Below are 20,151 nucleotides of genomic sequence, written 5' to 3'. Positions count from 1 at the left end.
TGATAAATTATTCCTTGCAGCCTCTGAGTGGCAGGCCAGCCGGTCTATTTTCTCCCTCAGAATAACAGCAACAAAGATCGACTTGCTTCTTTCATTATTTACACGTGAATCCTCATCAACTACTTTATCGGACCTCTATGCTGAGAGTCCTCACACGCTCGAAACTTAAATTCAGCAGCAGACATGTGTGAACAGGCTTCAAAGGCAGTTTCCAAATGTACTGTCCTTTTGGGATTAGAGCCCAGAAAGCCTCACGGGACATGGTGGCTTTTCTTGAGAAAAGTTGGGCTGCACTGTAAGTGTGAATGATGTGCAGAGGAGACGCTAACGGAAGACGGATGTTTGATGTTGCAGCTGAACCTGCTGCAGCCCTCCTTAGACATCTCACAGCATTTTCCATCTTGTGGAATGCCGCCATCAGGTCGTCAAGAAAAGTCATGAGTGGGATTCACGGGACAGTTATTTATTTCCAACGACTCGTTCGCTTGCTAAAACGCAAGCAGGAACTTCACAAACAGAATTTCCTGAGACCGTGCTAGTGGATGTGCTGAAGGCAATCTAATGAGGTAGAAAGACAGGAATCTGGGATCCCAGTGACCCAGAATGAGTTTAAACTCATTCTGCCATTTCTTTGTCAACATAGTAAGAGGCACTTAACTGCTCAGAGTGTCAGCAACCTCACCTGGAAGATGAAATGTTTTCATAGGGCTGTTTGAGAATGAATGTGACAATATAGGTAACATACCTCATTGCATACCTAGCAGGCATGCAATAAATATCATTACATTATTTCCATCCACGAGGATTCTACACTCTTTTGATGTTTTGAGACACATAATACTTATAAGAGGTCCACGGAAATACTATACTCTGAAAATGGCCAAAAAGACACACACACACACACACACACACACCCCTTACTTGTATGTAACATAAACATAATCTTTGCATAACTGAGTGGGGAAAGACCCCCCAGTCTGGGTCTTATTGTGGTGATTCGTCTCTCTGGCTTATATTCTTCATCTGCAAAGTGAGAGGATGGAACCAACGCTCTCGCAGGGCCGCACGGACGACCAGTGTCTGTGGCGCTCCAATCCTGATGCTGTGAGCGTGTTGCTCACAGGTCGCAATTATCCATTCCTCTTTATTTGAATTGGTACTAAGTACAATATTGCATTTATACTTGGCCTGGAAATGTGATTCTGTACTTTAACATATGCATGAATATGAGATTTTGTAAATTTGCTTTAAATAATATAAGGAAGGGCCACCTTCAGGCTCCCCGTCTTCTGCTCACAGCTGAACGCAACAGCCCCTGGTTTCCTGCTCTGTGAGGAACGGCTGGACCACACCTCCTGCTGCTGACAAGTGTCCGCGTAAGCGAGCCTTCTTATCTCTACTCTCCTTCCCCCGCGCTCTTGCTCTTTCTTTCTCTGCAGTTTTTTTACTGCATCCCTACTTCCTCATTTGGGGAAAGGAATGAAGTACTTTGGTTTAAATATCTCCACCTGATTTTTAGACTGCATGTGGGAATGAAAGCCAGAGACATGGAATAATATGAACAATAAATGTTTCTGCTAAACTGCATCAGTGTGAACCAAGAAAGATGACTGAGAGTTGATCAAATGCTTTTTCCAAATATGATTGTTATTTGCACTGCTTTTGTCTCCTTGTGCCTGATTTCCTTTATAGAACTGAAGTGGTGTCACTGGTCTCCTGAGATTGCATGCTTCACTCTCTCCTTTTTATATCACACTGCAAGCTATTATTATGAGTACAGCAATGAACAAAATAAATCCTCTTACAGTAGGCAGATATCTCCTTCACAAGATAATTATCAGATCTCATGGGAATTTGTTTTTAAACTCACTTCGTAATGATGGCCCTCCTCTCTGAAAATGCTTCATCACATTTAATATAATGTAATCATAAACCATGGTGGGATGCATGGAAGTTGTTTAAAAGCCATTTCCTGAGAGGGAAGGGATGGGGAAAGTTAATTATATCTAATGGCCCTTGATCTCCCATGAGAATAGTCCTTCCCACCTGATAGAAAAGAGTGGTTTGAGAAACCAGGAAATCTGGTAAGTAGCTTCACTGTTTTGTAAAAGGTGAGTGGTCCACTTGTACTGGATGTCAAAGCTACTGTCTAAATGAGAAGCATTTAGAGTTGCATATTCCTTAAAGAAAAAGTGACAAGCAGAATAAGGGTCAAAGCTAACACCAAAAATTAAAGAAGAAATTTTCGTTTGTTTGTTTGCTTAATGATGGCAACTATCCTGAAGGCTTTACATATTGGCAAATATAGCAGATAATGAACTATCGATCCGGAAGTTGTTCAGGAAATGCAGAGCTTAACTAAATTGTCTATTTTCCCTTGGAAGGTACATTGATGTAGTGGGAGCTGACAATCTATCGATCCACTCCCAAAATTCCTCTGACCCACACTAATTAAAAAGAAAAGGAAGAAAAAAAGACCTTGAGTATACTCTCTCTGAGCCCAGTTGACATCTAAGAAATAATCCTGTAAAGACAGAAGTACTTGTGCCTCCCTAAATCTGACATCATTGTCATGCTACTCTGCCTTGTGACCCATTTTGAGTTTTATCAGTGCCACATGTAAAAAACAGCAGTTAAATCTTTCACCTTGAAGCAGACACTTAACATTTTAGTACTAAGTGAAGTACAGTGGATTTTCTCTTGCTTGTATGAGACAGGAGCACAGATAACCTCTTTGAAGATGTTTTCTTTTTCACTCATTCCTGAAATAAGGTGCAGTGGGGATTCTTGTTTCGGATGAGAGATCTACTACTTTATAAAGCCCTGTCAACTATTAGAGGTGTTGAAGCCAGAGCGACTCTATCTTGAGCGAGGGGCAGGAAAATGATGCTGGGACTTGCTGGGCCGCATTCCCAGAAAGCCAGGCATTCCTCGCCTCTAGGTGTTTCTGGTTAAGGAAACAGATTAATAATGTTTATTAAACAAACCTGACCTGGGGGTTCCCGATAGCCCGATATCTGGAGAACAAAGGCATTCCTAATTTTGCTTTAAAGATAATAATACTGATGCCTGCAAAATACAGTAATTAAGAAAATTAATCCTTTATCACAAACCCTTGTGGCAGAGCACATCTCCCCATGTATACAAGCATTGTACCTAGGGTGGACGTGTTCCTCCTCTTACTTTTGGAAACGCCTGACTCAGTTTATGGAGTAGCTGTACTTTCGCTACTTTCTTAATCAACTTGCTTTTACTTTGCACTGGAGACTCACCCTGAATTCTTTCGTGGGAGAGATCCAAGGACCGTCTTGTGGGGTCGGGATCGCGACCCCTTTCTGGTAACACAACCTCACGGCCTTAAAATTCTAAAATGGAGCCCATCAGAATCAGGCACAATAAGAAGAGTACTGCAGTGAGCTGGGAAAGAGAAGCTCATTATCTTCATGACTCAGATCTCATTTTAACATATGTATCTGCTTAGTTAATATATATCCATTATATATCTGTATGTGCCAAGCACGGTGTCTAACATTGTGAGATGGAAAGATGAATTGGTTTGATTACTTGGAAAGAAATAAACAAGTTAATCACATCCACACCAAAATGTAATAAGCCTTGCAACAAATATACGTACACTGTGCTGGGGGAGAAAAGATACAGGAGAATTTAAATTATTAACGAAGTTTCCCTAAGATGTGAGTAAGCATTTGCTTGATAAATTGGGACAGTGTCTAGTGCCTCGTATATTCAGGTGGGGTGTACAGATGCATGATCTGCATGACTCATTGGAAGTGCTCAAAGCAGTTGGATCTGTCTGTTGCAGAAATGGCAAGTCTGGAGAGCATTAGACATGAAGTTAGAGGAACAGAGGGCACTCAAGCCGTGAAGGGACTTGTGTGCTAATGAAAGGAGTTTTTACTTTAGAAAGAAAGCCTTGGGGAGCCACTGAAGGACAGTAGGAGGTTGGCATGAACAGTCATGTACTTTAAATGTAACCCTCTGGCAGCTCTGTAGACACGCGGATAAACAAAACCAGAGCAGGAAGAATTGCATGTTCCTGAAAGAAAAACTCACAAGAAAGCACTCAATATAAGAAATGGTTAAAGCCTGAATCATCATCATCTATTTTAATTGAATACATATTATAAGCCAGTAGCATGCTAAGTACTTTGTGAACATTATCTCGTTTACTCTTCACAAGGAACCTATGAGTGAGTACTCTGTACTCACTTCAATGACAAAGGAACTGGGGACTCGGAGAGTTTCAATCTCTTGACTGAGATTGCACAGGTGTTGATAAAACAGAGTTTAGATCCAGCTCAGTCTGGCTTCAGAATGCATGCACCAGGATGCATCATGCTGTAAACCAAGTGTCTGCGACAGATTTAGAGGTTTATGTTGCCAAGGTTGAGGATGTGCCTGGACTGTGGACTGTGCTTTTTCCGAAGAAGGTTTTGGGAACTTCAATACTAAAGGTGGAAAGATCAGTCAGGACGAGAAGGAGGAAAGAAAAAAAAGTAGGGGGAGGTAGAACTTAGGCAGTGTGGTAATTACATTCTTGCGAGGCTTTGGTTAGCACTCACAAAATCTTCATTTTACGTGTGAAAAGAGAGGAGTGGTGGAAAAAGTCAAGTATGCCTTTTTCTGGCTTGGCAAATCTACATTTCACATGTGAAATTACAGTTGTCTGCTTGGGAACAAGAGGAAGGCAGTTTTTTTGTGTGACTTGCTTTCCCTTTGGCAGAGAGTTTGGGGCCCTGAGATTTTCTTTTCCTTTCACAAAGCTATATATCCAAAGTTATTGGTAAGAGTGACTTGAAGGAAATTTTGCTATTCTTCAAAGAGAATTCAGGTATAGACCCAGAATGTAGGGGGAAAGATGATGAGATATTTTGTAGATGTGCTGAGTTTGAGCACCTAAAAAAACCCTTAAAACATGGGAAAGAATGGGGTTGAAATGGTTTTGTCAAAGCCATAAAATGCTTCATAGTAAGTAAAGTACATGTGTTTGAATATGTTACTTCAGAAGACAATCGTCAAGTAGTAAGGATGACATTCTGTTTTACTTAGGACCCTACTCTTGAAGAATTATACCACTATCAGAAATCTTTTTGCTACACACAAAGTAATACTTAAAACTAATGCTTAAAGCACACAGTTATTAATTGCTGTTTGTAACAACCCATGAAGTTATTCCTCCAAATTACAGATGTGAAAATACAGGCAAAAAGTGGGAATTTAATCTAAGAGTATGACAATAAATTGGCATGCCTTAACTTGCTCTTACTTTGAAATTTGCTTTAGAAGGTTTTGCTAGTAGCACATCAGCTTTTGTTCTATTTTATTTCAAAATAGAATCTTATTGAGAATTTAAAGGGAAAAAAGGAAAGGGAAGGAGGACGGTTTATAATTTAATATTGTAACTTTTTTGACTGCCACATGTGAACCAGACATCCCTGAAGGCTTTGTTCTGCTGAGCAAACATGCTACACATCTCAGGACTGGACTCATCCAGATCCACTTGCTTGTAAGTTGTTCCTTTCACCTAAGAACCATCACTGAGTGCTGTGAGGGTATAACAGCCTGACGGGTTCTTCTTCTGTGAGGGTGTAACAGTCTGATGTGTTCTCCTTCTGTGACATTGTAACAGCCTGATGGGTTCTCCTTCTGTGACGTTGTAACAGCCTGATGGGTTCTCCTTCTGTGAGGGTGTAACAGCCTGACGGGTTCTTCTTCTGTGAGGGTGTAACAGTCTGACGTGTTCTCCTTCTGTGTGGGTGTAACAGCCTGATGGGTTCTCCTTCTGTGAGGGTATAAGAGCCTGACGGGTTCTCCTTCTGTGAGGGTGTAACAGCCTGACGGGTTCTCCTTCTGTGAGGGTGTAACAGCCTGACGGGTTCTCCTGTGAGGGTGTAACAGCCTGACGGGATCTTCTTCTGTGAGGGTGTAACAGCCTGATGGGATCTTCTTCTGTGAGGGTGTAACAGCCTGACAGGTTCTTCTCTCCTGTGAGGGTGTAACAGCCTGACAGGTTCTTCTTGCCCACTGCCCAGAAAAGCCAATTCACTGAGAACAGTAGGTTTTGCAGCACAGAAAGAGTTTGATAATCACAGGGCCAACCAAGCAGAAGGATGGGAGATAATTCTCAAATCTGCCTCCCCAATAAATTCAGAGGCTAGGTGTTTTCAAGGGTAGTTTGGCGGGCAGGGGCGTAGGGAATGGGGATGCTGATTGGTTGGGTCAGGGATGAAATCACTGGAGCTGGAAACTATCTTCTTATGCTGAGTCAGTTCCTGGGTGAGGGTCACAAGACCACATAAAGCAGTTTCTTGGTATGGGTTACCGGGCCAGGTGGTGCCAGCTGATCCATCAGAATGCGGGGTCCAAAAAATAGCTCAAACACCAATGTTAGGTTTTACAATAGTGATAGTATCTATAGGAGCCATTGGGAAGGGAGTTAGTTTCAGGAAAGGACTGTTGTCTTTGTTTAAAGTTAAAATATAAACCAAATTCCTCCCATAGTTAGCTTGGCCTATGCGCAGGAGTGAACAAGGGCAGCATGTGAGGTTACAAGCAAGATGGATTCAGCTATGTCTGATTACTTTTGCTATCATAATTTTTGCAAAGGTGGTTTCAAACATCTTGCTCAAACTGTACTTTTGGGTCCATGGGGCTGGACAAGCAAAAATATATATAGAGAGGAAAAACTAATGTAGAATCAAATACATGTAGACTTCATTAGATGGCCATAGTGGGGTAGAGATACATAATGTGGAGAAAGGAGAAGTGCTTGTTTGGAGAGTGGAGTTGCCATTTTATACGGTGCTATTGGAGAAGGCCTTGCTGATGGGGTGACATTTGAGTGGGGACCTGAGTGAAGACACTGCCATTCAGGTGTCTGAGGCAAGAAAGTTTCAGGTGATGGCTTGACGATAGCGTTGGGTCGCAGTGCGCACTCTGTTGAGGTGCTGTGCTGCAGTGATGTCTTCACTGGTATAGACCAGAAGCCTGTGGCAGTGATAAGCATTTTCATAAATAGCATTTGATGCTATGTCCAATAAGATAATAACATATTCATCTCGGGTACAATAATCACCTTTCAAACCACTATATTTCCCAGAGCAACTCGGTCCCAAACATTGCATTTAGAGAGACTTTATTGCAGTGGAGCAGAAGAGCAGTATATCCAAGATGGTTACTAACCTTTAAATTTACCTGCCATACAATATTTTATAAACTTAGCTTTTCTAGAACCAAACAGTACACAACACCAGGTTAAACCAAATTTTGGCTTCTCAGGGCAGGTATCATGATAGTTTTTCCAAGTATCTTTATCCTTCCTTGACCAATCCGTTGCCATAAAATGATAGTTTATGAGGAGAAATTTAATATCAGCTGCAACCTATGTCTTGAGGAGAATTAACCAAACAAAAAATTTATTTTGTTTTACAGAGTTATCTACAGATACTGTGTTTTGAACTATTTGTTCTCTGCACTCATAAGAAATAGATAAGGTTTTGACAAATCTTTCCAGCACCAAATTCAGGGTTAGCTCATGTAATGTCCATTGTCCTAGCTTCATCTAAGTGTCTTATGAATCAATCCCAACTTATTCCCTTCCCAGTGCTGGGTCTGCAATTGTCTGGGATGCTTGTCTTTAGTCTCCTTTGCATCCAGGTTGAGCTTTACAGCAAAAGCCTCATGTCTCCTAAGAGAGAAGTCTCTTTGGATGTACATCTTCTCCTAAATCAAAACACTTCACTCTTATCTTTTGCTTCCTACTAAATGTCAGGCTTCTTCCCAAACTCTCCGTTTTGCTGCTTATACTCTGTTAAATTGAAAAATAGTTATCACCTCATAAAATTGTATGCAGCCAGCATAGATAATAAACGTAGGCAATTAATAAAGAAGCTACGGTTTTGTGAGCTCAATGTGGACCTGGTTTCTAGTTCTAATAAACATATATATGGACATTTCAACATTAGGTTTCAAATCTTATTACTAAACAAGATAGATATGCATCAGATGATTCAGTCCTCTAAAGGCCAAGCAAAGAAACAATTATAATTCCAGAGCAGCAGTAGCAGTAAACACTTTCTTGTGGCTTTATTCCAGTGTCAGCACTTCATTTTAATGATAACTGGATCTCAGCTGTTCATTGTGAAATCCTTGAATGTACTTAACAACCTGCTTAGAGTATATTGAGTTTATAGGGATGACCGAATGAAGTTTGACAATTTATTGTAGGGAAATTGTGCATATTATATGGGAGATATTTATTGTAATGTGGGGCTGAGCAGCAGCACACAAACTGTAAAGATTTGAATAGGGCTGCATCGAAGCAGGTGGAGTCTTGCCTGCCACCGCTCTTCACCATTGTCAGGTGTCTCCTCTAATTAGTATATTTCTCTTAATTCTTGATTAGCAACTGCCAGAGCTCTCCCAAGAGCATAACACTAATATGCTAATTTGTAAAGCACTTTGCAGTTTGCAGAGCATTTGTTCACACATATTATCTTTTTAATGCTCTTAACAATCCAATAAGGTAGGTGTTATTATGGTTATTTTATATAGGAGAAAAAGAGGCCTAATGACATTGACCTCACATAGCTAGCTGACTAAGGTTGGCCTTCTTCCTCCCAATACAATGCATATTTCTTTGGGTTTTGCCTTGTTTGGCTGTCCAGCATACACTTACCTCTCCTTATTCACAGAAGAAGAGCAGGTTGTCCCCATTGTGTATGCTCCTGTGGGTCAGTAGGGCCCTGCCTCCCACTGGAGAAGATGCCAAAGGCCATATCCCCCTCTCTCAAGACCCGGCAGCCAGGGCGTGGCTCATGACCTGGGATGAATACATTTGTTACCTGAGACTTTGAATCTTGAGGGAAAAGAAATGCAAAGATAAAGGAGTGACTAGCATATACTTAGAATTTGTTAGGTTTGTCTGGCAATGATGACATTTGCAAGACCCAACAGTGTACATGTAAGTCCACATGCTGTAAAAGTAAATATTTAAAAGTTGCAAGTTAACCTTAAAAACTCCTTAATCATAATATATATATATATACATATATATATAGATATATATACACACACACACACACACACATATATATGTGTGTGTGTATATATATATATATATATACATATATATATTTTTTTCTACTCCCTGGAAAAATATGCCCTCATAAAAACCCAAGTGGCCAGGTTTGAGTTTAGAATTCTTAAATGCCTTGGGCTTGCATGCTGGATTCCAGAAGCTTGGTAATACTGGCCTCCAGGGCTTGGTCTTAGTCTGCGAGCCCTGTTGCCCTACGTTCGTACCCTTGGCTGTGTTTTGCTCCGTAAGAAATTTGTGCCTACACGAGTGGACAGCCTGACCTATAGATCTAAGCTTCATCCATAATCCCCAAGAGAAAGCTACACGTTGGCTACTCTTTACCTAGGTCTGCCTGTATGCACTTTCTATTTGAGTGGGTGGAGCCTGTGAAGAGGACTGCGTAGGCTTTGAAGTGGGTTCAGGACTACTTGTGCAAACAATTCTGGGGTCATATGTGTCCCAACATGGTCTCAAGGCAGGGCTTGGGCTCTGGGTAACATGTATCCTCAACTTCATAGACTGTTGCCTCAGGGACAAGGCCACAGGACCAGAGTTTCTTTAAAACCCAGAGCCGGGGCAATGGCCCTTCTTGCCTGGGCCTAAGTACATTCCATCTAGGAATTTGTTGCAACTTGGTTTCTAGAACTTCTTTGCTTCTTGCTGGTTGTTTACGCAGGTTCCGCTACTTCCCCCTTTGTTTTCGGAGCCCTCTGCATACTTCCAGTTGATTCGTTTATCTTAAAATGGCCAACTTCTTTTTTTTTTTCTTGTTGCTTGTACCTGGGAACCTTGCTTGATACATAGAGTCTGTCATTTTTTTTATTCCGCAGGATGAGGATGGTAGAGGATTAGCAGTAATTGGAGAGTGATTGATGAAAACAGCTAATGATAGTCTGAGCGATGTTAAGTCTCATCCATCCGTGATGAATATTCCACTGTCACCGTGGAAAAACAAGCAGATAGAACTACTCCTCAGCCTCTCTCTCTATTCCGTCAGGCTCACCCTTTCTTACTGTCTTCCTTCCAGGGTAATGTGAGTTAGCCCTTCCAGTGAAATATTCACAGAGCGACACAGTACTTTGTGCTGCTTGCTGTTAACCGTAAAATGAGATTTGGTTACTTTTTAAAATTAAAAATATCTCACATGTTACTAAATCAATAGATACTCATTATAGGAAAGACTTGTAAGTATAGATGAATAAAAGCAGACACACCATAAGCGTATGCTCACACTGCCCAGAGACAACCATTACTATTAATAGACAACTTTCCCTGGATGTCTTTAAGAAAAATGATTACACTGTACATGCTCATTTAAAACTGTTTTAGTCATTACACTCTATATTAGAAGCATTTTCAATTCAATAGGTACGTTCATAGCTTTTTTAAAAAAAATCTCTTATTGAATCTTTAAATAATGTGAAGTTATCTAAACTAATACTTAATGTTGGGCATTTTGATTGTCCTAAATTTTTATTATCAGAAACATTATTAGTGAACATTCTTGAAGTGAAATAATTATACATGTGGTTAATTATTTCTGAAGGATATATTTCGATAAGTGGAATATTCATTTCAAAGACTTTTCATACCTAGAGTAATTTAGTACTATTTAAAAGCCCATGCAGAGTAATTATAAATTGAACAGTATTAATCTAGCATATATTTTGATTAAGAGTTAGTAAAGTATGATTAAAATCCAGTACTATTCATGGTTCAATTTATTACATACACTATACTTTGGCAAGATTTTTAAGTAAATCTGGAGGGAAATGAAGATTTTTTCATTTAAGTGTGACACACTTCACTGTTTCTCTTTTTTAAACAACTTTGTTGAGATATAATCTTCACACCACAAAAGTTACCCACTTATAAAATACAATTTAATTGTTTTTAGCATATTTACGGAGTTGTACAGCCATCATCACAATCAATTTTAAAACACTCTTTATGATCTCTAAAATAAATTCTATACTCAGTCAGGGCTCCTAAATCTCCCCATTTCCCCAGCCTTAGGTAATCACCTATCTAGCTTCTGTCTCTATAAATTTGCCTGTTCTGGACACTTGTTATAAATGGAATCATACAGCCATCCTTGGTGACTGTCTTCTTCCACTTAACATGATTTCAAAATTCCTTCACATTGTAACGCGTATCTGTACTGAACTCCTTTCTATTGCTGAATAGTGTTCCATTGTATGAATAGTGTTCCATTGTATGAATAGTGTTCCATTGTATGAATGGTGTTCCATTGTATGAATGGTGTTCCATTATATGAATGGTGGCATTTGTTTGTCCCTTCATCAGGCAGACATTTGGGTTGACTCCACTTTGGGGCTATGTGAATCATGCTGCTGTATACATTTGTGTACAGACTTTTGTGTGGACACCTGTTTTCATTTTTCTTGGGTATTCACTGAGGAGTGAAATTACTTGATCATATGGTAACTCTGTCTAACTGTGTGGGGAACTGCCAGCCTGTTTTCCAAAGAAGCTGCACATTTTATATACACACCAGCAGAACAGGAAGGGTCCGATCTCACCACATCCTCACCAGTACTTGTGATTATCTGTCTTTTCTACTGTAGCCGTTCACTTTACACTCGGTCCAAAGTGGTATCTAATTTTGGTTTATATTTGCATTTCCCTAATGGCTAATCAAGCTTCTCTCTCTCTCTTTCTCTTTTAATATTAGTCCTTTTAAAAAGTCTAGAAGTATTACAAGTAAGATATTAACTCCATTTCACAATATTTTATGTTGATAATTGAATTGGCTTTCTTCTAAAATTATTTTCTAATGAAATAATTCAACTCAGTCCATGGACCTATAGTTATTGTAGTTTAAAAAGTTACATGTTTCTAATAGATGATGACATAACAAAACATTATTCTACCTTCTTATAAATGTAGACAGTCATTATTATCTGTATGGGGTTTTCAAAAAATTATTTGTGATTTTCCAAGAGCGATGACTAAGCTTCGGCCATTTTCTATTAATAAAAAGGCACTAGATATCTCTCATTGATTGCTATATTTTCTGATAGAAAACTTGAAATATACCTTTAAAAACATATTTTAACAGATCTATAACTTAGATTAATTATAAATTTCCTATTTAGTGTGCTTAAAAGTTTTATCAAAAAGATAACTTTTTACTGTTAATGTTTGACTCAGTTCAAAGGAGGAAAACCAATATGAACCAATGGTGATATAATGTTAAATAAGTACAATGTAGTGAATGATGTAATTGAACGTTGAAAGTTAAGTCTTGCTTTAGATACAATAACTCTGCGACAATACTTTGAAAAGTATAGGTAAATAAATATGTAGCTTTATTTTATGATATAAAAATGGGCCAAGCAAGGGGCTCACGCCTGTAATCCCAGCACTTTGGGAGGCCAAGGTGGGTGGATCAGTTCAGGTCAGGAGTTCAAGACCAGCCTGACCAATATGGTGAAACCCCATCTCTACTAAAAACACAAAAATTAGCCAGGTATGACAGTGAGTGCCTGTAATCTCAGCTACTTGGGAGGGTGAGGAAACAGAATCGCTTGAACTCAAGAGGTGGAGGTTGCAGTGAGCTGAGATCACACCACTGCACTCCAGCCTGGGTGACACAGCAAGGCTCCGTCTCAAAAAAACAAACAACAAAAAAAATGGCATTCAACACTGAGGTAACAAACTTCAGTACACTTGATACTTTGAAGAAAAACGGAAGGATAGAGCAGTAAACTTGCTTTCAATAAAAAATCCACATGCATATATTCTATATCTCAGGTGGATTTGCAGAAAATTTTGTTATTGAATGGATAAAAGCATGCAAACTTCTTTGAATCCAACAAAAAATATTCAGAGAGCAATATTTCAGGGGTAAGCTGGAACAGGTATTTCATCAGCAAACTTAGAGCTGGCTCCCAGGGCTGCTGGAAGAATCAAGCTTTATATTGTGTGTATTTTTCTCTTTTCTTTTCTTTTCTTTTTTTTTTTTTTTTTTTGAGATGGAGCTTCACTCTGCCACCCAGGCTGGAGTGCAGCGGCACGATCTCAGCTCACTGCAAGGTCCACCTCCCGGGTTCACACCATTCTCCTGCTTCAGCCTCCCGAGTAGCTGGGACTACAGGTGCCCACTGCCACGCCCAGTTAATTCTTTGTAATTTTACTAGAGACAGGGTTTCACCATGTTAGCCAGGATCATCTTGATTGCCTGACCTCATGATCCTCCCCACTTGGCCTCCCAAAGTGCTGGGATTACAGGCTTGAGTCACCGCGCCTGGCCTATATTAATATGTATTCTAAGAGAGGATTTCAACTCTCTATTGCATCAAGGACAAGACTGCTGAGATTTAGATCTAATCTCTTGACGTCTGGAGAATAGGCTAAGCAGATGACGTGGCCAGATGGAAAGATTCGTAATAAAGCTGAGAAAAGAAAGGCTGTGAAGAAATGCTAGGGCACCTACAGGATTGTTTCTTCTAGCTTTGATCTTTGCTGCCTTAGCATGGCCACTATCTAGCTGTGTGACCTTGAGCCGATTGCTCCATTTTTCTGGCCCTCATTTTCCTCATAAGTAACATGAAGAACAGCTATACATTAGGGTTATTGTGTGGATTAAATGAGATGATGTGTGTACAAGCAATTATCCAAGTGAAACCTTCTTATTGTCTCTGACATACGATGGGCATTCAAAAATAATAATAACTTGACTGCTTATTCTCTGTCAAGCACATTTTCAGTGCCTTACTGACTCATAATTTTCACATCAACCCTAAAAAGGAAGGTATATTTAACAAATAAGGCACAGAAATTAAAATACAGAAAAGTTCAGAAACTTACATAGGATCCACATAGGATCCTACAACTGCTACCTAAATGTGTTCAGATGAATATGACTTTCCAATCATAACATAAAATCCATTGTATCTTAATATATACTAATTTTTGTACCCAAATTAAAATACTTTCCTAAGAATTAGTTTATGAATAATACAAAATCTATGGGAGAAATTAAGAAAAAATGGTTTATTTCATGGGTTTTGTTGTCATCCTTGATAAGATGATTTAATGAAATGACATAATTTGCTTTCCAGCAGACTATTTCATAGGTCACATAACATGATTAATGTAGTGTTTGAGTCAACTAAGTTATCTTGGACCAACTCTTAGTGATTCTGAAAACAGGTGATTTCATGACTTGAACAAGTACACTGTCTCAAAGCCAAAAAGAAGAGTCAACACCCTGCTATGCTATAATTAAAACAGTCACTCAGTCACAAAATCATTCACCATCTCTTCAAGTGTGTTAAGCACCATGGCACTGTAAGTCAAGCCCCAAACTTGAGGCACTCAGAGTACACTGCACGTCTCTGGGCTGGTGCCTACCAGTGCCGGGAGGAGAAAGGGAAGGAACAGGCCCTTCAATCCTGCAGGAGAATCTGGGCAGCTCAGCTGTGTCTACTATGGTTCATTCCCTGCTGTACTTGTTCTGCTTCTTTATATAAATGTTGAGGCAGCCTCTCCAAGGATTCCAGTGAGGATCCTCAAGGAAAATTACAGGCCTGACCACTGCAGTTGGTCTCAAGACCCACAATTACTCTTCTACTGTCCATCCTAGATTCTACTCACCCTCAGATACTACCACTGCTCTTCTAGATGGGTCATCTACTGGCATGAAATCCTGGGCACTACACCTGCCTCAGGCTGGGGCTGCCGCACTTGTCCATTTACCAAAACCATTGGTCAAGGACTTTCCAAAGGTATGTTGCCAGCAAATTCCTTCGTGTAGCAGCAGCTCCTCCTCCTGAGGTGGGGGATAAAGGAGGGTCAGAACCCACTACCTCCGTTAGGATGGTGACTCCTTTTCTTTTGGTCGTTTGCCATGAGAAATTTAATGTGTTCAGGAAGCTACCACAACTTAGATTCAAGGGAAATGATGATGTGTTCGTGGCAGAAATGTTCTTCCTTCGGGAACCAAGATCTTTAAACCCACAGACCCCAGAGTTGCAGGAACAAGAAGCACAAATCCTCAAGTGGGTCATTGAGAATGTTGGTAACAGAGGCCACTCTTGACTTTGGTTACTCATCTATGTATTCTGTTTATCGGGAACCCAGAGCTGGCAAATACTCATTGGTTCAGTTTAGATGCTATGTCCTGTACTGTGGAGTGTGTTGTGTAGAGGGCGCTGTCTCATTCTCACAGGGAAGCATGTCTGGTCCTACACCTCCATTGTGTTTCAACAGGCTATTTCAGCACTCCATCAGGTTGTGCGATAGAGTGGTGTGGCATGTGATAGGACCAGCAGATCCCGTCATTACGGACCCACTGATAGACCTGCGTGGTTTTAAGGTTTGTCTCTCAGCCTGACATAATTACAAGTGAAACTGCTGTTGTTGGATCTGACACTCTGTAAGCATTCAGATATGGTGTTGGCTGAAACCATGGGGGCAGAAAAAGCAAAATCATGTTCAGAATTTGTTTGTTACTGTCAAAATGAACCGCTGACCCTTGCAAGATGAAAGAAGTAGACTGTGGTGAACTTGCCACTTAGTGATGGGATGGTCTCCTCAAGAAATGATGCAATATTGGGGATGAAGATGACCTCGTTGTTGCTGGCAAGTTTGCCATTTGGCAGCACCCGGAGCTAGACCAGCTCTGAGGAGTGGGAACCCATGCTGTTGGGCCCGAGCATAACCTAACATCTCTGACACAAAAGCTACCCCTTTCATGTGTTCATTTCAGCAGCACTGGAATGGCCAATGACAGAAGCTGGCTGGTATCGAGTGGCTGAGTCATTCCGTCTACTTGGCTGTCTAGTGCTTCTTTCAAAATAGATGATTTCTGGTGGGTGTTAACCTGCAACTGAAAGATCTTCCCACATTTTGTCTTCTCCCGTAGTGTCATCTACACAGCACCACTCCAGATATCCTTGCCTATGATCTCCGAATTTCTCTCCCACTAGGCCGCTGATGATCTGTCTGTGCCATTCAGCAGCCACACGTCTGCGTATATTCCAAACTGAGGCTGAGGCTGCATCTCTTTCTACTTGAATTAGATGACCAAGTGTAGTGTGTGAAGCCCTGCCCATTAAGAGAATTCCCCCTCATAGCTGTCTTTGAAAGCCACACCTGAGTGAGGGGCCAAGCTTCCTCAACAGGCATTGGAAACAGATTTCCCTGAGGAAAGGATTGTGACATCAAGAGAGGCAGCTCTCTCTACCAACAGGCAATTTCAAGAGACAGAGGTGACCATTGAAGACTGTCATAGCACTCTATGCAGCTGAGGGACTACATCCTCAAAGACTGAAGGGGGACCTGGGCAGAGGGCAGCAGCTGCTACAGTCTATTTTATCTGTGGATAATCTAGGGATATGAATTGCTATTGCCTTACTATCTTAGAAGCTCAAGTTGAGGATGAATACGGAAATGTACCACAGAGGGAAACTGGAAGATCAAAAACTGTTTAGTACCCTGTGACTTATTTGCAGCCCTCCTCATTTCCTCATCATTCCTCCTTGAGTGTGCATTTCTTCTTGCATTTCTTACCTTTAAATATATTTTTGGCTCTTTCTAAATATTTCCAATGGAGGTGACTGCCTAGCACAAAATTATGGAGAGAAGCATAAAGAAGAGTAGTTAAAAGTGGGTATGAGACAAGGTGGGCAAGTCTAGCACATAAGTAGTGAACAGGGGCATTGGTGGCATATTTAGAGTCTGGAGATTAGACGGAAGATAGCAACTGAATCATTATGCTACTGTAAATACAGTCACAGGTCTGTGGAGCATCTGTGTTCAAAACCCAGGATGGTGCTAAAGCTTCATATAGATCCATGAAACCTCTTTGGTTCCTAAGTTGACATTTAGGAAGTTCTGCCTGCAGTGAGTTACATAGTTCTGTAACAGCCTGGATGAGTTATTGCAGCTGCAGAAAAAACTTCTGTTAACAATCTGAGAGTAATTTAGGCAGCAAATGAATCTGGCTGACTATCAGAGCCCCAATCAAAATAGAAATCACAACTCTTGTTTTAAAAACCAAATGCTCTGTAATTTAAGAAATTGACATTATTTTATGTACATCTATATTAATCTTCTGAGTTTCAGTGCTCCTTTTAAAGAAGATGATTATTATTGTAACACCTTTTAACAAAATTTTTTGGCAAACATAGTTGTTGAAGCTGAACATTGTTTAAGTGGAGCTATTAGATTTGTTTTTTCCAGCTTTATTGAGGTATAATTGACAAAATTGTATATATTTGAAATATATGATATAATGCATTGATATACTTATGTATTGTGAAATTCTTACCTCATAAAACTAACTACCATATCCATCAGCTCACCTCAGACCTATTTTTTCTGTGCAGTGTGAGATGGTGGTCAAAAGATGCAACCTTTAAGATAAATAAGTTTTGGATGCCTAATGTGTGGCATGTTGAATATAAATTAATAATAAGGTGTTGTATACTTGAAATTTGCTAAAAGAATAGATAGATCTGAAGTGTCTTTACCACAGACACAAAAATAGGAAAGAGGTGAGGTGATGTTTGTTTAGTTATTCATTTTTATATTTCACATATGAGATCATGCAATATTTATTTGTCTTTCTATGTCTGGCTTATTTAAATTAGCATGATGTCCTGGTTCATCCACTGTGTTGTAAATGGAAAGATTTCCCTCTTTTGTAAGACAAAATAATGTTTCATTATATATATATATATATGCTACATTTTCTTTATTCATTCATTTGTGATGGACAGTTAGATTGCTTCTGTATCTTAGCGATCATGAACAATGCTGCTATGACTGTGAGAGTGCATAGATCTGTTTGAGACAATCATTTTATTTCCTTTGGGTATATACCCAGAAGTGGGGTTGCTGAATCATATGGTAATTGCATTTTTAATTTTTTGAAAAACTTTCATACTGTTTTCCATAATGGCTGATTCAATTTAAATTCCCAGCAACAGTGTACAAGGAGTCCCTTTTCTCCATACCCTCACCAACACTTGTTATCTTTTGCCTTTTGATAATAACCATCTTATTGAATGCTATGAGATATCTCATTGTTGTTTTAATTTGCATTTTCCTGAAGATTAGTAACACTGAGCATATTTTTATATTCCTGTTGGCCATTTGCATGGCTGTTTTTGGAAAAATGTCTATTCAGCTCCTTTGCCTATATTTTTATTGGGCTATTTGTTTTATTTGCTATTGGGTTGTATATGTTCTATATAAAGTAATCTCTACTTTTCTGGGGGATATATCTTCCAGTACCTATAGTGGATACATGAAACAGCAGATAGTACCAAACCCTTATTGGGGGAACCTGCCCCTGATAACTCACATGAGTTCTTTTCTATTTTCCCTAAGTGTTGGCTCTTCTGAGAAATAAAGGGAAAGAGTACAAAAGAGAGAAATTTTAGAGCTGGGTGTCCCGGGGTGACATCACATGTTGGCAGGTTCCGTGATGCCCCCTGAGCCGTCAAACCAGCAAGTTTTTATTAGCAATTTTCAAAAGGGAGGGAGTGCATGAATAGGGTGTGGGTCACAGAGACCACATGCTTCAAGGGTGACAAAAGATCACAAGGCAGAAGGTCAGGGTGAAACTAGAATCACTAATGAACTTCCATGTCCTGCTGTGCATGCATTGTCAGGGTTCAAGAGCAGAGAACTGGTCTGACTAGAATTCGCCAGGCTGGAATTTCCTAATCCTAGCAAGCCTGGGGGCGCTGCAGGAGACTAGGGCATGTTTCAACCCTATCTATATCTGCATAAGGCAGATACCTCCAGGGTGACCATTTTAGAGGCTCTGCCTTGGGAATGCATTCTTTTCCCAGGGTTGTTAATTATTAATATTCCTTACTTGGGAAAGAATTCAGCGATAGTTCTCTTACCCATTTTCGGTAATAAGAGAAATATGGCTCTGTCCTGCCCGGCCCACAGGCAGCCAGACTTCAAGATTATTGCTGTTGTTCCCTGAAAATGGCTGTTATCCTGCTTTTAAGGAGCCCAGATTTGATATTGTTCAAACACACATGCTCTACAAACAATTTGTGCAGTTAATGCAATCATCACAGGGTCCTGAGGCGACATACATCCTCCGCTTATGAAGATGATGGGATTAAGAGATTAAAGACAGGCATAGGAAATCATAAGAGTATTGATTGGGGAAGTGATAAATGTCCACGAAATCTTCACAATTTATGTTCAGAGATTACAGTAAAGACAGGCATAAGAAGTTATAAAAGTATTAATTTGGGGAACTAATAAATGTCCATGAAATCTTATGTTATTCCGCCATGGCTTCAGCCAGTCCCTCCGTTCAGAGTCCCTGACTTCCCGCAACACCCTATATATGCTATGCTTTTTTCTCTATGCATACATACTTACCATACAAGTTGATTTATAAATTAGGGACAGTAAGAGATGAACAACAATAGCTAACAGTAAAGTAGAACAGTTATAGCAATACGCTGTAATTAAAATTATGTGAATATGGTCTCTAAATTTTTTTTTTTTTTTGATAGAGTCACTCTGTCACTCAGGCTGGAGGGCAGTGGCATGATCTGGGCTCATTGAAACCTCTGCCTCCTGGGTTCAAGTGATCCTCCCACCTTTGCCTCCTAAGTAGCTAGCATTACAGGCATGTGCCACAATGCCTGGCTAATTTTTGTGTTTTCCATAGAGACAGGGTTTTGCCATGTTGGCCAGGCTGGTCTAGAACTCCTGGGCTCAAGTGATCCACCCACCTCAGCCTCCCAAAGTGCTGGGATTACAAGTGTGAGCCAACATGCCTGGCCCATATTTTATTGTACTGCACTCACCCTTCTTATGATGATGTGAGATGATAAAATGCCTGCCTAATGAGAAGAAGTGAAGTAAATAATGCAGACATTGTGATGCAGCAGTAGGCTACTATTGACCTTCTGATGATATGTCAGAAAGAGGATCATCTGCTGTGGGTGTTGCTGCTCTTCAAGCCATTATGATGTTGCTGGTCAGATGTCAGGAGCAGGCCATGTGGATGATTAAAGGATGAATATCATATATGGTGTGGA

At 40.1% G+C, this 20,151-nt stretch overlaps 1 long non-coding RNA gene across 1 annotated transcript in view; it reads left to right on the top strand.

The window, feature by feature from the left end:
* LOC117086232 overlaps positions 1-20,151 on the top strand; it is a 148,255-nt gene that overhangs the window by 6,984 nt on the left and 121,120 nt on the right. The window contains exon 2 of the long non-coding RNA XR_004438252.1: positions 1,300-1,376. This is a non-coding gene — a long non-coding RNA (uncharacterized LOC117086232). The remainder of the gene's footprint in view (positions 1-1,299; positions 1,377-20,151) is intronic.

Source organism: Trachypithecus francoisi, unplaced genomic scaffold (genome assembly GCF_009764315.1).
Source record: "Trachypithecus francoisi isolate TF-2019V2 unplaced genomic scaffold, Tfra_2.0 Lachesis_group1, whole genome shotgun sequence".
Classification (NCBI taxonomy): Eukaryota; Metazoa; Chordata; class Mammalia; order Primates; family Cercopithecidae; genus Trachypithecus; species Trachypithecus francoisi.
Note: the sequence above shows the minus strand (reverse complement) of the source record. Positions and strands in the feature narration are given on the sequence as shown.